The 18,322-nt window shown below is 43.0% G+C and overlaps 1 protein-coding gene across 3 annotated transcripts in view; it reads right to left on the bottom strand.

Moving 5' to 3' along the window:
• naf1 (nuclear assembly factor 1 homolog (S. cerevisiae)) overlaps positions 1-8,874 on the bottom strand; it is a 38,246-nt gene extending 29,372 nt beyond the window's left edge. The window contains exon 1 of one of the 3 annotated variants that reach the window (XM_088418593.1): positions 8,831-8,874. The gene's annotated coding sequence lies outside the window, so the exon portion shown is untranslated. The other 2 variants (XM_088418594.1, XM_088418595.1) reach the window with 2 other exon arrangements.
• Between the last annotated feature and the right edge of the window lie 9,448 nt (positions 8,875-18,322).

The raw sequence follows: 18,322 nt of genomic DNA, 5'->3' as shown, positions 1-18,322 counted from the left end.
GGGCTTGATGCCTACATAAGGCTACAAATTTTTGTAGCTCTAGGGCAAACGGGCCGGGAGTGAGAGGCTATTTTCCACTCATAAGGCTATTTTGTACATCTGAGCATATGGCTCGCGCTGACTTTTTTGTAGGGCTCGAGGTCCTACATGAGGCTACAAATTTTTGTAGCTCTAAGGCAAACCGGCCGGGAGTGAGAGGCTATTTTCCACTTATAAGGCCATTTTGGGGCCAATTACAGCAACTTTTTTCGTTTTGGCGAGTCATCTGACTTTGAGGTGGCGTGCAGACCACGCCCATTATTGAAAAATCGTAAAATTGTAAAACCCTAATATTCCATGTCTTAATGATGTTCTGACCAATCTTCACTTGTTTTACTCAAACAGACTGAGCACAATAGATGAAAGTTTTAGGTCGGGGTATGAACAAAGCGTATGAACGATGAAAAATTAGTTTTAGACGAATTCAGTGTAGAATTCTTGTCAAATTTGTAAAATTTAGAGAAGGTGGGATAATATGGGTTGAGTTATTGCAGCTTTTATTGTTACAGTTGTGTGACTTTCAATGCCATATAGGCCACCCCCATTGTCGAAACGTACGATTTTGTGGAGGGCATTAGGCATGGCCAATGGCTTTTCAGAAAACATTTTAGGGATATCACTTCAAGGGGCTCAGCAGAACACTTAAAAACGTTGAGGATTTGCTATATTTTTGCTGCCACTAGGTGGCACTCTTACTACGATAAAAAATAGGCTTGTAAGTGTGTTTCACATTGGACTCCCATCCCATATATGACGTTTATGAAAATATCAGATCATGTAGGTCCAATTACAGCAACTTTTACCGTTTTGGCGAGACATCGGACTTTGAGTTGGCATAGAGGCCACGCCCTCTATTGAAATGTCAAAGAAATTAAGAACCTTCATGTTCCTATGTCTCAAAGCTTTTCTGACCATTTAGGGGTTCATTTAGTCAAACAGGCATTACACAGTACATAAAAGTGTAAAAAATGACACTTTTGTCTGCCACTAAGTGGCGCTGTACATGATTTGGAATTTTACCACATAGCTGTATTAGGGCATGACTTTTAAAGTCCCTGCAAAGTTTCAGATGGTTTGAAGCTGTTTTACGTGAGTTATTAAGGTTTTTGTCACTCTTGGCGAAGGAAATATTAAAACGTAATTTGAAGCTCCACGCTTATATGTCGAGATATTCATGATATTTGAACTATGTGTGCCCGTTAGTCGGATAATGATCCATACCAAAGTTGAAGTGTCATGGGGTGAACCGTTTAAGAGAAAAAGGCACTAGTTTGAGACCAGCTAATGTCAAAGTACAGGGCAAAATAGCACATTATAAAAATTCATAATTTTTCTGTACATCCTAGCCCATCACTTCTATTGACTTTTTTGTAGGTCTTACGATCCTTCATATGCCTAAAAAAATTCATAACTGTAGGTCAAACCAAACAAGATTGACTGTAATCTTTCGACGAATGACATTTTTTGCAGCCACTAGGTGGCTCTAGCTTTAAACTGGAATATATGTTTGTCGATGTCTTTAAGAATAGGTTTTTATCCAATGTGTGAAATTGTGAGAAGATCAGATCATCTGGGTCAAATTACAGCAGCTTTTACTGGTCTGATAAAGCTTCGGAATGAAAATGAACGTATAGGACGTATAGCAAAAACGGGCCAAAAGTGCACATTCAAAAATTCATAACTCTCTTTCTGTACATCTGAGCATGTGGCTCGCGCTGACTTTTTTGTAGGGCTCGAGGTCCTACATAAGGCTACAAATTTTTGTAGCTCTAGGTCAAACGGGCCGGGATGTGCAAATTTTGGTGACTTTTCGTGCATGTTTAGGCCCTCAAAAATGGAAAAGCGCTGCACAGTAAATAATAATAATAATAATCCGGAGAAAAACAAGAGGGCTCTCGCAGCGGTAGCTGCTCGGGCCCTAATAATAATAATAATAATAATAATAATCCGGAGAAAAACAAGAGGGCTCTCACAGCGGTAGCTGCTCGGGCCCTAATAATCTGGAGAAAAACAAGAGGGCTTTCGCAGCGGTAGCTGCTCGGGCCCTAATAATAATAATCCGGAGAAAAACAACAGGGCTGTCGCAGCGGTAGCTGCTCGGGCCCTAATAATAATAATCCGGAGAAAAACAAGAGGGCTCTCGCAGCGGTAGCTGCTCGGGCCCTAATAATAATAATCCGGAGAAAAACAAGAGGGCTCTCGCAGCGGTAGCTGCTCGGGCCCTAATAATTCGGAGAAAAACGAGGGCTCTCGCAGCGGTAGCTGCTCGGGCCCTAATAATAATCCGGAGAAAAACAAGAGGGCTCTTGCAGCGGTAGCTGCTCAGGCCCTAATAATCCGGAGAAAAACAAGAGGGCTCTCGCAGCGGTAGCTGCTCGGGCCCTAATAATCTGGACAGGAACAATAGGGACCTTGCAGCGGTCGCTGCTCGGGCCCTAATAATAATCTGGGGAGGAACAATAGGACCATTTTATCAGTGATCTTAGTTTCATCCCTGAGCTAGGGAGAGTACACAATTCTTCACAAGCTATCCGGCCAGCAGGGAGTAAATCTTAATAGAATAAAAACCCTTTCATGATCTTTCTCTAATTACTTGTGTTAGGAGTGTTTGTGCTAGTGTGCTTTGGAAAGCCTCCACTGAAACTTCACAATGGTGAGTGGGACAAAAGGTAAATAGGACATTGCTTTGAGATGTGTATTCCCTGGGGGTACAGTAGACGTTGCGACAGTAGTACCATATTTTCATGATCTTAAGCCAGACTTAAAAGATTTAAAAGTCTTACATTTTCAGTAAAATGGAGGGAGCACCTTATAATGGCGCATATACAAAACCTGTAAATGTTGTGTGACTCTGATGAGTGCTCCGACTGAATGACTAGGAGGATTTCCTGCAAACATGCCGCTTATGTAGAGGAAAGGCAGACGTGACTGGAGACAGCATTCGGACGTTAAGGATGGGCGTGAAAGAGGATGCTAAAGGTACACCCCAGTAGGTATTAGGGCTGCACGATTACAAACCAATGAAATAAAAAAGCCTCTTTTGCCTGTGTCCCTGCGTTCCTGATGCATGATTTATGCCATGGGGCGCATAATTTCAATTCAACATGCGCCCCTTGGACGCAACTTTTTTTGTAGTGACGTTGCTGAATAGTTAAATGTTTCTCATGTTAGCTTGTTTATTATCCTCTTGCTGTGACTCACACTCTTTGGCTACCTTGGCCAATTGCTACTTTGATGCTACTTTCACGGACTATTAGATCAGATAGCGTTCGAGGTAAGACGCGAGCGGTCAATCGAGCTAAAGTGTGGGTCAAGATGGCAAACCAAGTGAATTTTCCCCCCGGTCCAAATAAACAAAAGTCGGCTGTTTGAGAGGTTGTTGGCTTTCGAAAACGACCTGGCACCAATGTGAGACTGACACAGAACAAGGTTATTAAGGATGTAATAGATTCTCATCGAAAATGTATACACATAGTAGTTGAACAATTGATTTAAATAATCTACTATCACTTGATGGTAGTTAATTTCAATTCAGTCATCTTTCAAAATATTGTTGTGCGTTTGTACTATGACTATATTATATTATCTAGAAAAATGGCTATATGCCCTAAAATATATAAAAATAAAGTACCATATTTTCCAGACCACACATAAACCACACCGGTATAAAAGCCGCAGCAGCAAAAATTGCCCCCCCCCCCAAAATATTTTGCCACGGATAAGCCGCACCTGACTATAAGCCTCAGGTCATAACATCAGATATTTATACAAAATGATGGTACAGTCGGCCTCCGGTTTACGAGCACCCTCTTTTACGAACATTTCGACTTACGAACGTGGACCACAGAGTTTTTTTATCCCCCACTTACGCACAAACCTTTCGTCTTACGAACAATCCGACATGCCTGCCATTTGTGATCATTCATATATTTTCGCTTTGCTACGCCATCAAAATCAGTAGCTGATGCTTGTCACGGCAACGTTGAACGCTATTGCTCTTACAATGTCACAGTCACTGTCTCAGTCACGGTGTCAGTCACGGAGTCAGTCACGGAGATGCCGATATGCTATTGATCGATTAAGGTCACAGTCTCGGTCTCACTCACAGAGATGCTATTGGCCGGCGTCACGTCATTCACAGAAATGCCGATATGCTATTGGCCGAACGCCTTCATCTAGCTTGATGGCACAGCTGGTCGGGATGGAAGGAAGGAGAGAAAATGAATGAAAAACGGAAGGAAGGAATGTTGTTAACCTTGCTCGTGAGTATGGACGGAACCGCTCGGCAATCTTCTAAGGGCAAGACTTTCCTTGCCGGGGGACGGAGGAAAATGTCATTTATCCTTTGTATATCCATGTTAATTAATTTAACTGTACAGTAGATTATGATACTAATTTTTGATATGTGCGTAAATTCGTGATGGTTTTAACTATGATTTCACCAGGTATTGCCAGTCAATGTGTACGTACAATTGATTTCGCTTTGCTACATCAACGAAATCATCCGCTCACGCATGTTACGGTGACGCTAATATACTATTGCTCTTACAATGTCACAGTCACTGTTTCAGTCACGGTGTCAGTCACGGAGATGCCGATATGCTATTGGTCGAACGCCTTCATCTAGCTTGATGGCACAGCTGGTCGGGACAGAAGGAAGGAGAGAAAATCAGTTAAAAACGGAAGGAAGGAATGTTGTGAAGACTTTGCAAACTTTATCTGTTAGACATGGCTTCTAAAATTGCAAGTGGCGGTACAGGAAGAAGTAAGAGGATGATGACAATAGAAACCAAGCAGGAGATAATGAAAAAATACGAAGGAGGCGCATGCATAGTTAACCTTGCTCGTGAGTATGGCTGTAACCGCTCGGCAATCTTCTAAGGGCAAGACTTTCCTTGCCGGGGGACGGACCTCGCTCGACAACAAAATGGAGAGGCTTCTTCTATTATGGATTAAAGTGAAGGAAATCGCTGGTGATAAGTTCTAGTTTGAGAAAAGTTCCCGTTTAAGAAAACAAATCAATAAATTCTGCGGGTTGGTCTCTGCTCCCCTCCGCCTCCACCCAGCTCAAGTCATGTCTCCCCAAAGGTAAATGTCATTTTTCCTTTGTATATTTATGTTATTTAATTTAACTGTCCAGTAGGTTATGTTACTCATTTTTAATATGTGTATAAAGTCGTGATGTTTTTACCTAAGGTTTTTGCACGCGTTGCACGCATTCACGAATTAACATAGGTTTGGATTGCCTGTCATACGAGCAGTTCGAGTTACGAGCGTAGCCGCTGAACGGATTAAGTTCGTAACACCGGGGCCCACTGTATATGATTTTTTTTTTGTATATATATATATATATATATATATATATATATATATATTTTTTTTTTTTTAAATCGTCTACCAACTGCAACATCCTCTCTTTAACAGCATTCTGTCTCCCATTGTTTAAATTAAAAATTAATTTAGTGAACATTGCACACACTGCACATAAATAATATATACACTCATAGTATTATAATAACAATCATTTATACTGCATACTATATTTCAAAAACTAACTTTTATACAAGATCTTTATACCCTCCTCACTCTGAAGCGTCAGGTTTTTCGCCAGCTCGATGGCTGGATAATGACGTTTCAAACAACCAGACTGTCTTTCCTTTTGGTCTGCTTTATTTGAACAATGGCCATTGACCATTACCCTCTTTAGGTCGCCGTAAAACTAAAAAAATGAAACCGTTAATCAGCTAATGATACATAGAACCTCTCGAGCTAACAAACAAATTGCACAACGAAAAAATAAACGTATTTCCAAAATCTCTAACAATAAACAAAACAGATAAACAGTGTCATCATTTTGACAACTTGTGTACTTACGAACAATTCTCGCCCAAGGCAAAATAAAATAAGATCAGCAATCCTTGAACATTAACCTGTCGCCTTTGCGTGCTGCTACATTGGAGAACTGACGTCAACTGAGAAAACCCTTTGTCATGAGATTTCGTCTGCAACATCTGGTTGTATAAAAAAAAAGTCTCCCGTGCTATCTTTAGGCCCGGAACAACATCAACTTTTGTTAGTATCAGTGACAAGTCAAGTAATACACAATCAGGCAACAATGAGCCAAAACGAAACACTTCTGATCAAGAAGAGGAACAAATGTTGACATTATGAGGCTGAGCGGACTTTTCTTCCAAAATTGACTATTATATCAAATCTATGAAGAAAATGATAGCGGAGGCCACATGTAAGTTCATTCTATTATATTTTCAAATTTTACTGTGACATTTTGTTAATATCGGTTGTTGATTTTTGCCCACATCTTGTAAATGCAGTTTGAACCTTAAATTTTGTCCTTTTTACGGCGCAATTTTCGGGGCTCCAAACATTTCTGTTGGGGCCCATAGTTTTATAGTATTGCGAGTCCTGGGGACCCAACACTTTTCAGAGGTAAAATGAGCACTGCTACTTCGAACCAAACATTTGATTTACACAAATTTTAATCAATTTGCAGTCAAAATTTTATTTTCAAACTTAATTTATTCAAATAATTTATTAAATTTTTTTGCCAATCGGACTCTACTACAACCACTACTCTTTGAAACTAGATATAAATTATGCAGCTGTTATATTTGATTGGGATTGATCAGACCTTTGGCAGACTGTTGCCAGGGGGACAAGTCATTTCAAAATACAATAATAACGTGTACAAGTATTGAGAGGGAGGAGACTATAATTAGAAAAAAAAAACATGATAGCAGGGTATTATTTCGGGGAAAGAGCTTACTCTGACATCAGCTATATACCACAAAAATAAAATGGTATTCCAACAAATACGACTGTGTCAAGATAGTCTTCATTTTGATCACTAGAGGGCTTCACCCGTTGGTGGATCTGGAGCACAGTTGGGAAAGACCCACGTGACGGAGAAAAATACAATATAACATATATTGTTTTAGAGAATCTGGCAGTAATTCTGAATCTGAGCAAACTAATGAAACAGGCCTGGACAAAAATGATGGTACCCATAACTTAATATTTTGTTGCACAACCTTTTGAGGCAATCACTGCAATTAAGTGATTTCTGTATTTGTCAATGAGCGTTCTGCAGCTGTCAACAGGTATTTTGGCCCACTCCTCATGAGCAAATTGCTCCAGTTGTCTCAGGTTTGATGGGTGTCTTCTCCAAATGGCATGTTTCAGCTCCTTCCACAGATGTTCAATGGGATTCAGATCCGGGCTCATGGAAGGCCACTTTAGAATAGTCCAACGCTTTTCTCTCAGCCAGTCTTGGGTGTTTTTGGCTGTGTGTTTTGGATCGTTGTCCTGTTGGAAGACCCAAGACCTGCGACTGAGACCAAGCTTTCTGACACTAGGCAGCACATTTCTCTCCAGAATGCCTTGATAGTCTACAGATTTAATTTTACCTTGCACACATTCAAAACACCCTGTGCCAGATGCAGCAAAGCAGCCCCAAAACATTACTGAGCCTCCTCCATGTTTCACTGTAGGGACAGTGTTCTTTTCTTCGGGGAGACGACCAAGGAGATCACCACTGCTGAAAAAAAAATCCTAAAAAAGTGAGACTGGAATTTGCAAAAATGCATGTTGACAAGCCACAAAGCTTCTAGGAGAATGCCCTTTGGACAGATGAGACCAAACTGGAGCTTTTTAGTAAGGCACATCAACTCTATGTTCATAGACTCAAAACCCAAGCATACGAAGAAAAGAACACTGTCCCTACGGTGAAACATGGAGGAGGCTCAGTAATGTTTTGGGGCTGCTTTGCTGCATCTGGCACAGGGTGTCTTGAATGTGTGCAAGGTAAAATTAAATCTGTAGACTATCAAGGCATTCTGGAGAGAAATGTTCTGCCCGATCTGAATCCCATTGAACATCTGTGGAAGGAGCTGAAACATGCCATTTGGAGAAGACACCCATCAAACCTGAGACAACTGGAGCAGTTTACTCATGAGGAGTGGGCCAAAATACCTGTTGACAGCTGCAGAACGTTCATTGACAAATACAGAAATCGCTTAATTGCAGTGATTGCCTCAAAAGGTTGTGCAACAAAATATTAAGTTATGGGTAACATCATTTTTGTCCAGGCCTGTTTCATTAGTTTGTTTTTTTAAATAATTATGTTAATCAGCAATTCAAAAGTGATGGCTGATTTTGATTATTTAATTTTCCATAATTTTTTATTTATTGTTACTTTTGTAAGTTTCAAGTGATTTCAGTGAGAATTGTGTGTTTTTCCTTCTTCAACTGAGGGGTACCAACAATTTTGTCCACGTTTGTAGATGCCTGGGATTTTACTCTTGGCCACCTGGTGGTGACATGATGACTCCTTGTTCGAAATGATTGGCTGAATGTTTAGGAACTTCAGACTTCTCAGTTATCACTACAGAATAATAATAATAAAAAATAATGCCGGGTAACAAAAAAGGATAAAATATTGTGCTCAAAGATGTTTTTATAACAGGAGCGTATATTAATGACTGTAAAAACTAAGCACTTTTTAGCGTCTGCATTCTATTTTTGTTTTTACCTTTAGTTGGGTACCAGAGAGGAATGGGTCTAAAGATCTGACCTAAGATTTACCCAATCATTTTCTAATTCGTAATTCAACAAAAGTACAGTGTAAATAATTACTTGTCTTAGCTGATAAAATAAAGTGGGTCATAGCATACGCGGCTCCTCTAACGTAAAATGAAACCTAAACGATTTTCCGCTGAAAATCTTTACGCATTAAAAAAGGACAAAAAGATTTAGTTAAGACAACAGTTTCTACCTTAACCGCATGGGCAGTGGTACGTTGTTTTTTTCTTTTTTTTTTCTTCTTCTTCTTCTTCTTCTTCTTCTTCTTCTTCTTCTTCTTCTTCTTCTTCTTCTTCTTCTTCTTCTTCTTCTTCTTCTTCTTCTTCTTCTTCTTCTTCTTCTTCCTCCTCCTCCTCTTCTTCTTCTTCTTCTTCTTCTTCTTCACGCGATTATTTGCTGTCACGGATTACTACATCAATATTTATAAATTACATTTTCTTTTCTTTTTCTTTCCTCGATGTGGCGAGATCCAACATGAGAAGTGCACAAATTCATTTAAAAATATAATCGAAATCGGTCTAAAATAAACAAATTCCCTGAGAAATAGTAGATGGCATTTCAGAGGCTATGGGAGCTATTAACACATATTCCAACAGTAAATGCAATTAAAAAAAAAAGCTTAGTCACTTCAGTTCTTCATGCTAATAAGAATGAAAATGACCATCATCGTTTTGAATAAAAAAAAAAACAACAACATAACTTTGCTGTCCATTGTAACATTCAGTAGTGACAGTAATGTTGTCTTTCATTTTTATTTTTTTTACTCTTAAAATTAGTTTATTTCCAGATTTTTTTACCAGCAATTTCTGCCTCTATTTATTTTCTTTTTAAGAACAAATCTGATCTGTACTGTGATTTCAAAGAATGGCACACTTAAAAACTTAAGTGAAATTTTAACTCCCATAATGTTAAATTTAACACTTTTTTGAGTTTATATAGTTTTCACGGAGTCTGAGTTAAAGTTACACTTGAAAGTGTAAAATTTTAACTAGAGTTAATATTTAACACCCACAATGTCATCATTAGACACCAAAAGGTGAACCATTTCCATTTCAAAGTGCTATTTCGTTTCATTTTTCAATGTTAATTTCTCAAATTATTACTGTTAAGTTTTTGTTTTAACTTTAAAACTAAAAGTGTTTTTTTCTTCCATTTTTTGGGTGGTTTGGTGTTAATAACACTTCAAAGTGTGTTTTCAGTTCACTTTCCAGTGTAAATTACTCACATTGTAAGTTTTATTTTTGGTTTTGATTTTAACACTCATCCATCCATCTACCGCTGTATTCCTGGGTTGGGTCGTGGGGGCAGCAGCTTGAGCAAGGAAGCCCAGACTTTCCTCTCCCTGGCCACTTCATCCAGCTCTTCCGGAAGAATACCCAGGCGCTCCCAGGCCAGCCGAAAGATATAGTCCCTCCAGCATGACCTGGGTCGTCCCCGGGGCCTCCTTCCAGTGGGACATGCCCGAAACACCTCACCGGGGAGGAGTCCGGGGAGCATCCTAACCAGATGCCCAAACCACCTGCTCCAGCTGGCTCCTCTCAACCCGAAGGAGCAGCGGCTCGACACTGAGCCCCTCCCGGATGACCGAGCTTCCCACCCTATCGCTGAGGGAGAGCCCGAACACCCTGCAGATGAAACTCAGTTCGGTCGCTTGTACCCAGGATCTTATTCTTTCGTTCACGACCCACAGCTCGTGGCCATAGGTGAGGACAGGAATGTAGATCCAGTGGTAAACAGAGAGCTTCGCCATTTGGCTCAGCTCTTTCTTCACCACGACAGTCCGGTGCAGAGTCCGCATGACAGCAGACGCCCCACCGATCCGTCTGTTGATCTCACGTTCCATCCTACCCTCACTCATGAACAAGAACCCAAGATACTTGAACTCCTTCACTTGGGGCAGGTCCTCATCCCCAAACCGGAGAGGGCATTCTGCCATTTTTCGACTGAGGACCATAGTCTCAGATTTGGAGGTGCTGATCTTCGTTCTAGCCGCTTCACACTCGGCTGAGAACCACTACAGAAAGAGTTGGTGGTCACGGCCTGAAGAAGCAGCACCAAATCATCCGCAAAACGCAAAGATGCAATGCTATGGCTACCAAACCGGACCCCTTCAACGCTTTGGCTGCACCTAGAAATTCTGTCCATTCAGGTAATGAACAGAATTGGTGATAAAGGGCAGCCTTGGCGGTGTCCAATCCCCACTGGAAATTCGACTTACTGCCGGAAATGCGGACCAAGCTCTGACATCGGTCGTACAGGGACCGAACAGCCCGTATCAGGGCGCACGGTACCCCATACTCCCGAAGCACCCCCCTTAGAGATCCCTGAGGGACACGGTTGAACGCCCTCTCCAAGTCCACAAAGCACATGTAGACTGGTTGGGCGAACTCCCATGCACCCTCGAGGACCCTGCCGGGGGTGTAGAGCTGGTCCACTGTTCCACGGCCAGGATGAAAATCACACTGCTCCTCCTGAATCTGAGACTCGACTTCCTGATGGGGGCTCCTCTACAGAACCCCTGAATAGACCTTATCAGGGAGACCACCATCCCAGTCTGCCAATCCAGGGGGCACTGTCCCTAATGTCCACGCGATGTTGCAGAGGTGTGTCAGCCAAGACAGCATCCAGAGCCTCCAGGAACTCCGGACGGATCTCATCCACCCCCGGGGCCATTCCACTAAGGGTTTTTTTGACCACCTCAGTGACTTCAGCCCATGGGTGCAAGCCCGGCCACCAGATGCTCACCAACGAGCCCCACCTCCAGGCCTGGCTCCAGAGGGGGGCCCCGGTGACCCGCGTCCGGGCGAGGGAAACGTAAACCCTTTTTTTTTTTTTTTCATCATATGGGGTCTGTGAGCTGTGTTTAGTCTGGAACCTCACCTAGGACCTGTTTGACATGGGTCACCCCACCAGGGGCATAAAGCCCCCCGACAACTTAGCTCCTAGGATCACTCAAACACGCAAACCCCTCCACCACATTAAGGTGACGGCTCACGGAGGGAACACTAATAGTGTTATTTCTTTCTATTTTTGGGTGTTATATTTTCAGTTTTGGTGTTATTTTTTAAAGGGGCACTGTGTAAGATTTAGACTTTTTTTCATGAAAAAGGAATAAATTAAATGATTGTAAATTTCAAAAATTTGAAAATAAATGTGTTCTTAACGATCAACAGCATGTTTTAAATAAACTCGTACGTCTATAGTTATTAAATTATGTGGCAAGTCTCTGAAGGCAGCCATGTTTGTTATAGCTACGAACAATGGTAAATTCAGCAATGCAGCACCCCCGGCTGTCTGTAATGAAAAACAGTCTAAATCTTATAGTGTCGTAGGACATTGGTCTCCAGCCACCGGTCCGTGGAGTAATTGTTACTGGGCCGCGTGGGCTGCACTTGAAATAATGTTTTGGAAATTAGTATTTTTTTAATGATTTTTTTTTTTATGCACCGCTTCTGGCCGCTGTTGGCCGCTCCTGCAATGGAGGGCTTTTTCTCCGGTGGCCCTGAAGTGCAAATAAAAAAACAAAACAAATATCGAAGCAAATAAAAAAAAAAAAAAGAAATACACTATTGTAGTGTGAGCGTAAGTGAGGTGTCCCATAGCTCTCCGTGCACCGAGAAGAAAACGCAGAACAAGATTCTTTCGAGAGCGGAACAACGACCCTCAGTTTTCAAACCCCCCAACAAGGATGAAAAACTGTCTCTCTCTCGACGCCTCCTTGGACGTCATCACTCTCCGACATCTCTCTCCCATCCAGCAGTTACACTATTACAAAAGACGAAAAACAACAAAAAAAGAAAGACATATTTCGAAAGACAAAACAAAACGAAAAAGGTAAAACACATTTTAAAAGACAAAACGCAAAAAAAAGAAAAACAAATAACTTTTTACAAAGGTCGGAACACACCCAACATTTCAAAAAGCAGTACTTTTTAAAACAAACCGGAAGTGGTGATGGCGGGAGGGGATGGTGGAATCACGACTGATTGGATGAGGAGGGGCACTTGATGGGACGTAAATGACATTTGTCTTTGAGCATGAAGTTATTCCGTGTAACATAATCATTTTCTTTTTTAAAAATGAGCATCAACAGCGATTCAAAAGTACGGTGTCGTGTTTGGGGTCACCCAGAGGGAAAAAAAGATGAGATGAGATTTAAGTTATTGCGCCGAGTTAATTGGGTCCCCAAGAGGGAAAAAAGATCAGAGGATGATCAGTGGATGCGATATGAAGATGATGATGGCGGCTACGTCAAAGTTCATTCTATTATTAGGGCCTGTTAATGTTAATGTTTTGGTGTTTTCATACATAAAATCTAAAAATATGATTTTTAGCGTCACCTAGAGTCGAACAATTCTACTGGGTTCCGGCCCATTTAACCTAGGTTGCTAGAGCTATGAAATTTTTTAGGCATATGTAGGATCTCAAAATATACAAATAAGTCACAGAGCGCCATATGCTAGGATGTATAGAACCAGAGTTATGATTTTTTTTATGTGCCTTTTTGGACCATTTTTGGATGTTGGCAGGTACAAATTCCTCTTACTGTCTCTTAAATGGCTGACCCAATCTACTTCAAATTTGGGGCCACAACTGGGCAAAACTTTGTGAAGATCAGCTAACATATACAGTATGAGGGGGACGGGGCTTTAAAATATGGTTGTAGAAGTTCACCATGCCAAGAAACTCCTGCAGGGACTGCATGGTGCGCGGCCGGGGCAAACTGGTGACAGCATCGAACCTGGCAGGAAGTGGAATCACACCCTCTGGAGTGACGTGGTGCCCGAGGAAGGTGTTGGACGATTGGCCGAACTGGTGCTTGGCCGGGTTGATGATGAGACCGTGCTCGGTAAGTCGCACGAACAGCTGCTGGAGGTGTGTCATGTGCTCTTCCTCGGACGTGCTGGCCACAAGAATGTTGTCTAAATAAACAAACATAAATGGCATGTCCCTCAGCACGGAGTCCAGTAGGCGCTGAAACGTCTGCACCGCCCCTTTGAGGCCAAACGGAATGCATAAGAAGTCAAAAAGTCCAAAGGGCATGATGACCGCCATCTTCGGCACATCCTGTGGGTGGACCGGTACTTGATGGTAACCACGCACCAGGTCCATCTTGGAGAAGACGACAGCCCCTACCAGGTGAGCGGAGAAGTCCTGGATGTGCGGAGCTGGGTACCGGTCGGGGGTTTTGGCGTTATTTGGGCGGCGGAAATCTCCGCATGGACGCCACCCACCGTCGGCCTTCGTAACCATATGCAGAGGGGAAGCCCATGGACTGTTCGAGTGGCGCACAATGCCGAGGCGTTCCATGGTAGAAAACTCCTCCCTGGCAATCGCAAGCTTGCCATCAATAAGGCGACAGTTCTTCAGGTCGGCCAGCAGGCTGAAACCGCAGAGAAAATCCGCGCCCAGGATCAGTGTGGACACAGCAGACATGACAAAATCCCAGCTGTAATGGCGCCCGCCAAAACACACCTTCACCTGCCTGGTGCCGGAGGTATGAATAAGTGTGCCATTGGTGTGCCGGGGCCGCGTCTGTTGGCCATGGTGTCCATGGGCCAAGCTGGTAGTATGCTGCGTTGAGCGCCTGAGTCCACCAGCAGCCGCTGACCAGACAAGGAGTCCGTGATGAACAACAGCCTGCAGTCAAGGCCGGCGCCCATAGCCACTAATGAGCGCCGGCCCTGGCGTTTCCCTGTGGTTTAAAACTGCACGGCTTACAGCACTGCTTGGCCTTGGCCACAGGTCTCGGACTGTGGGGACCTCCAATGTATCTCCAAGAGTATTCGCCAAGGTGCTGAGGTGGCTACATTCAAACCCTCTACCCAAAAGGGGGCAGCAGCGGACCACAAACAACATGCTGACCTGGACATGGGACCACCCCTTTTGGTGGATCGGCGAATACAAAAGATGGGACCGGAAGACAACCGGCATCATTCTCACTGTGACACGGGAATGATCCAGAGATCTCTGTTTAGGACAATTGGCTTATAAACTGCATGATTTATTCATTTTTTTCCCAAGATGGCGGCGAGTGTAGACGGAGCGGCCACTCGCTCTTCCGACAATGCGTTGTTTTGTTCATCAAACAAGTGTTTGTCTGAAAGTTTTTCCGGTCAGTTTATGCCACAATACGTGTACAGTCGACGGGTCTTCTTACAAATCCGGAGAAGCAAGATTTACCAAGTTTTAAACACGGAACTGGAGAACTCGCTAAGGGAACTGGGGCTGCTACGCCGGCCTGCTAATACATTGGACTCGCCTGCTACACCTCCCACGGAAAGGAGGCACCGGAAGTGGTGCGCCAGGATGAGGAAGCGGGGCAAGCGCGGAGGTATCCGAGCTAGGCTAGAGGTCAACTCGCCCGGCCATACCATCTATCCTTTTGGCGAACGTTCGTTCACTGGACAACAAAATGGACGATAGTCGACTTATGAGATTAGCAAACCGAAAAGTGAGTGACTGTTGGGTGTTAGTTTTCACTGAAACATGGCTAAATAGTAACATTCCGGACTCCGCTATACAACTAGAGCAGCTAACATGCTACAGATCCGACAGGGCTCTCGCAGAGGGGGGGAAGTCACACGGTGGCGGCGTGTGTGTTTACATCCGCGAAGCGTGGTGCAGGGATGCAACTGTAGTATACAAACACTGCTCATCTCTGGCGGAATTCATGATCGTGGCGTGTCGCCCCTTCTGCTTGCCAAGGGAGATAAGTTCGATCCTGCTGGTCGCTACCTATATCCCCCCAACTAACAACAGCAACGGAAGTGCTGCGCTGAACGAACTGTACCAGGCTATCAGTGAACAACAAACAGCACAACCAGACAGCTCCATCATCCTCGCTGGGGATTTCAACCATGCTGATCTCAAAACTGTTCTCCCCATGTTTCATCACCAAATCCGCTTTGCAACAAGAGGACATAACATTTTGGACTGTGTTTACACTCAGCACAAAGGAGCGTACAAAGCCACCTTCCTCCCCCACATTGGTGCCTCTGACCAACTCACTATTATGCTAATGCCTGCATAGAGACCAAGAGTGAAAGTCATCAAACCTGCACTGAAAGAAGTAAGGCTGTGGCCACAGGGGGCGACCTCAGCCCTACAGGACTGCTTTGAGTCAAGAGACTGGGACATTTTTAAGGAAGCAGCCACCTACAACAGCATCACAGATATTGAGGAGTACACAGACACAATGACCTCCTACATCACCAAATGCTTGGACGATGTGACCCACATCAAGAGGATCACCACACGGGCCAACCAGAAGCCATGGCTAACAGGAGACGTCCACAGGCTGTTGAGGGCCAGAGACAAGGCCTTCAAAGCTGGGGATAAATCAGCCCTGAGAACAGCCAGAGCCAACCTGTTCCGTGGCATCAGGAAAGCCAAACAAGAATACACAAACAAGATAACTTCTCACTTCAAGGACAGCAAGAATGCACATAGCCTATGGCAGGGCATTCAGGCTATCACAGACTACAAACCTGCACCACAAAGCTGTGAGAGCGACGTCACTCTGCTCAACAACCTAAACAGTTTCTTTGCACGCTTTGAGGAACAGAACACCACCCGTCCACAGGAAACACCACCACCTTCGCACAACCAGCTTCTGTGCCTGTCTGCTGCCAGCGTGAGGAGGACACTCTACGCCAGGGGTGTCAAACTCAATTGCACGAGGGGCCAAAATTCGAAAAACACTTAAAGTCGCGGGCCGAACAGGATAAACATTTATTGAACACCCTAAATGTTTTTGGGACATGAATATGAATAAAAACATACAGGAATCTTATTCTGAAACAAACTAAAATAATAATAATAATAATAAACCTTAAATAACATATATGTAATATTTTGCTCTCCATAAAAATATCTTGTTAAATTATAAAACTTAGAATTTAACTTAAACAACTTAACAATATAATAACATTACCTTAAACAATTTAATAATAAAAAAAAAACATTCAAATCTCTTTGTTCCTATGTCAATGTATATAAAAAAAATAAACTTAAACATCACAAAAGATTTTGCTCTCCTTAAAAAGATATCTCCGATCTAAAATATACATTAGAAATACGAACATGCAACATAACCTGGAAATATACATAAACTATGTGCTTTTCAGCAATAACAATATAAATTATTCAGTTTACATTGCTCTTATGACTTTCTTCTGATCATATGCTCTGATCGCAGCCGGACACCTGGCATCTTTTTTTGGCAACAAGTTCGTTTATGTTTGGTGTCCTATGTTGTCCTATGTCCTATGTTGTGTAGATTCTCAAGATGGACTGCAGGTGCTCATCAGTGAGACGACTTCTGTGTGCTGTTTTGTTAATCTTCATCACTGAGAAGAGCTTCTCACACAGATATGTACTCCCAAACATGTACAAGATTCGAGCCTCATGAAGACGGAGCTGGGCCATTGTTGCGGGGATGAATTGAATAAACTGTGCGGGCCCTGCAGTGTCGTACTTTGCCTTCAGTGTCCCATTAAATTGTAGCTCAAGCAGTTCCATCTGAATCTGCGCAGGTGCAGTTTCAACATCGACAGCAAATGGGTTGCGAAGCAAGTCAAAACTCTTTTTTTGTGCTTCAAAGTCACTAAAGCGCCGTGCGAACTCAGCACGTAGCGTGCTCAGTTTGTCGGCAAAGTGCGTTTTGGGGAACACAGTAGTGCTAACTTGGTTCAACATTACTTGGCAACAGGGAAAGTGAGACAAGTTACACTGTTGCACTTGTGTCTCCCATAAAAGCAGCTTCACTTGAAATGCCTTCACCGCGTCATTCATGTCAGTAATCATGCGGTCACGTCCCTGGAGCTGCAGATTTAAGGCGTTAAGATGAGCTGTTATGTCAGCTAGAAACGCCAACTCGTTCTTCCATTTTTCATCCCTCAAAACGGTGGAGTCTTTTCCTTTACTGTCCATGAACTGACAGATTTCGTTGCTGAGCTCAAAAACTCTGTTGAGAACTTTCCCCCGACTTAGCCAGCGCACCTCTGTATGATAAGGAATGTCGGAAAACTCTGAATCTGTCTCCTGCATAAGGGACCGAAACTGTCGGTGATTTAACCCTTTAGCTCGGATAAAGTTTACGGTTTGCGTTACAGTGCTCATTACATGATCCATCTTTAGGACTTTGCCACATAGTGCCTCCTGGTGTATGATGCAGTGATATGCTGTTAACTCACCAGTACAGTTCTCCTGCTGCATCTACACTTGCATCCTTCCCACTAGTCCACTTTTTTCACTGCAGATAGCCGGTGCTCCAGCAGTTGTAAGTCCAATAAGTTTGTCCCAGGGCATTTTCATGTTGGTTACACTTTGACATACTTTTTCAAAAATGTCTTTTCCAGTCGTTGTCCCACGCATTGATATAATGTCCATTACTTCCTCTGTTACGCACAAATTGAAGTTCACTCCACGGATGAAGATGGCCAGTTGTGCAGTATCAGTCATGTCAGTACTTTCATCCACAGCAAGAGAGTAGGTAATAAAGTCTTTGCTTCTTTCACTCAACTGTGCTCTTAAATCAGTGGCCATCTCAGAAATACGATCAGTAACTGTATTTCTATTCAGGCTTATATTTACCAGCATCTACTTTTTGTCTGGACATAAGACGTCGAACACCTTGATCATGCAGCTCTTCAGAAATTCTCCCTCTGAAAACGGCCGAGCC

This window comes from Hippichthys cyanospilos, chromosome 7, assembly GCF_059441005.1.
Source record: "Hippichthys cyanospilos isolate Australia breed blue-spotted pipefish chromosome 7, RoL_Hcya_1.0, whole genome shotgun sequence".
In the NCBI taxonomy this organism is placed as follows: Eukaryota; Metazoa; Chordata; class Actinopteri; order Syngnathiformes; family Syngnathidae; genus Hippichthys; species Hippichthys cyanospilos.
Note: the sequence above shows the minus strand (reverse complement) of the source record. Positions and strands in the feature narration are given on the sequence as shown.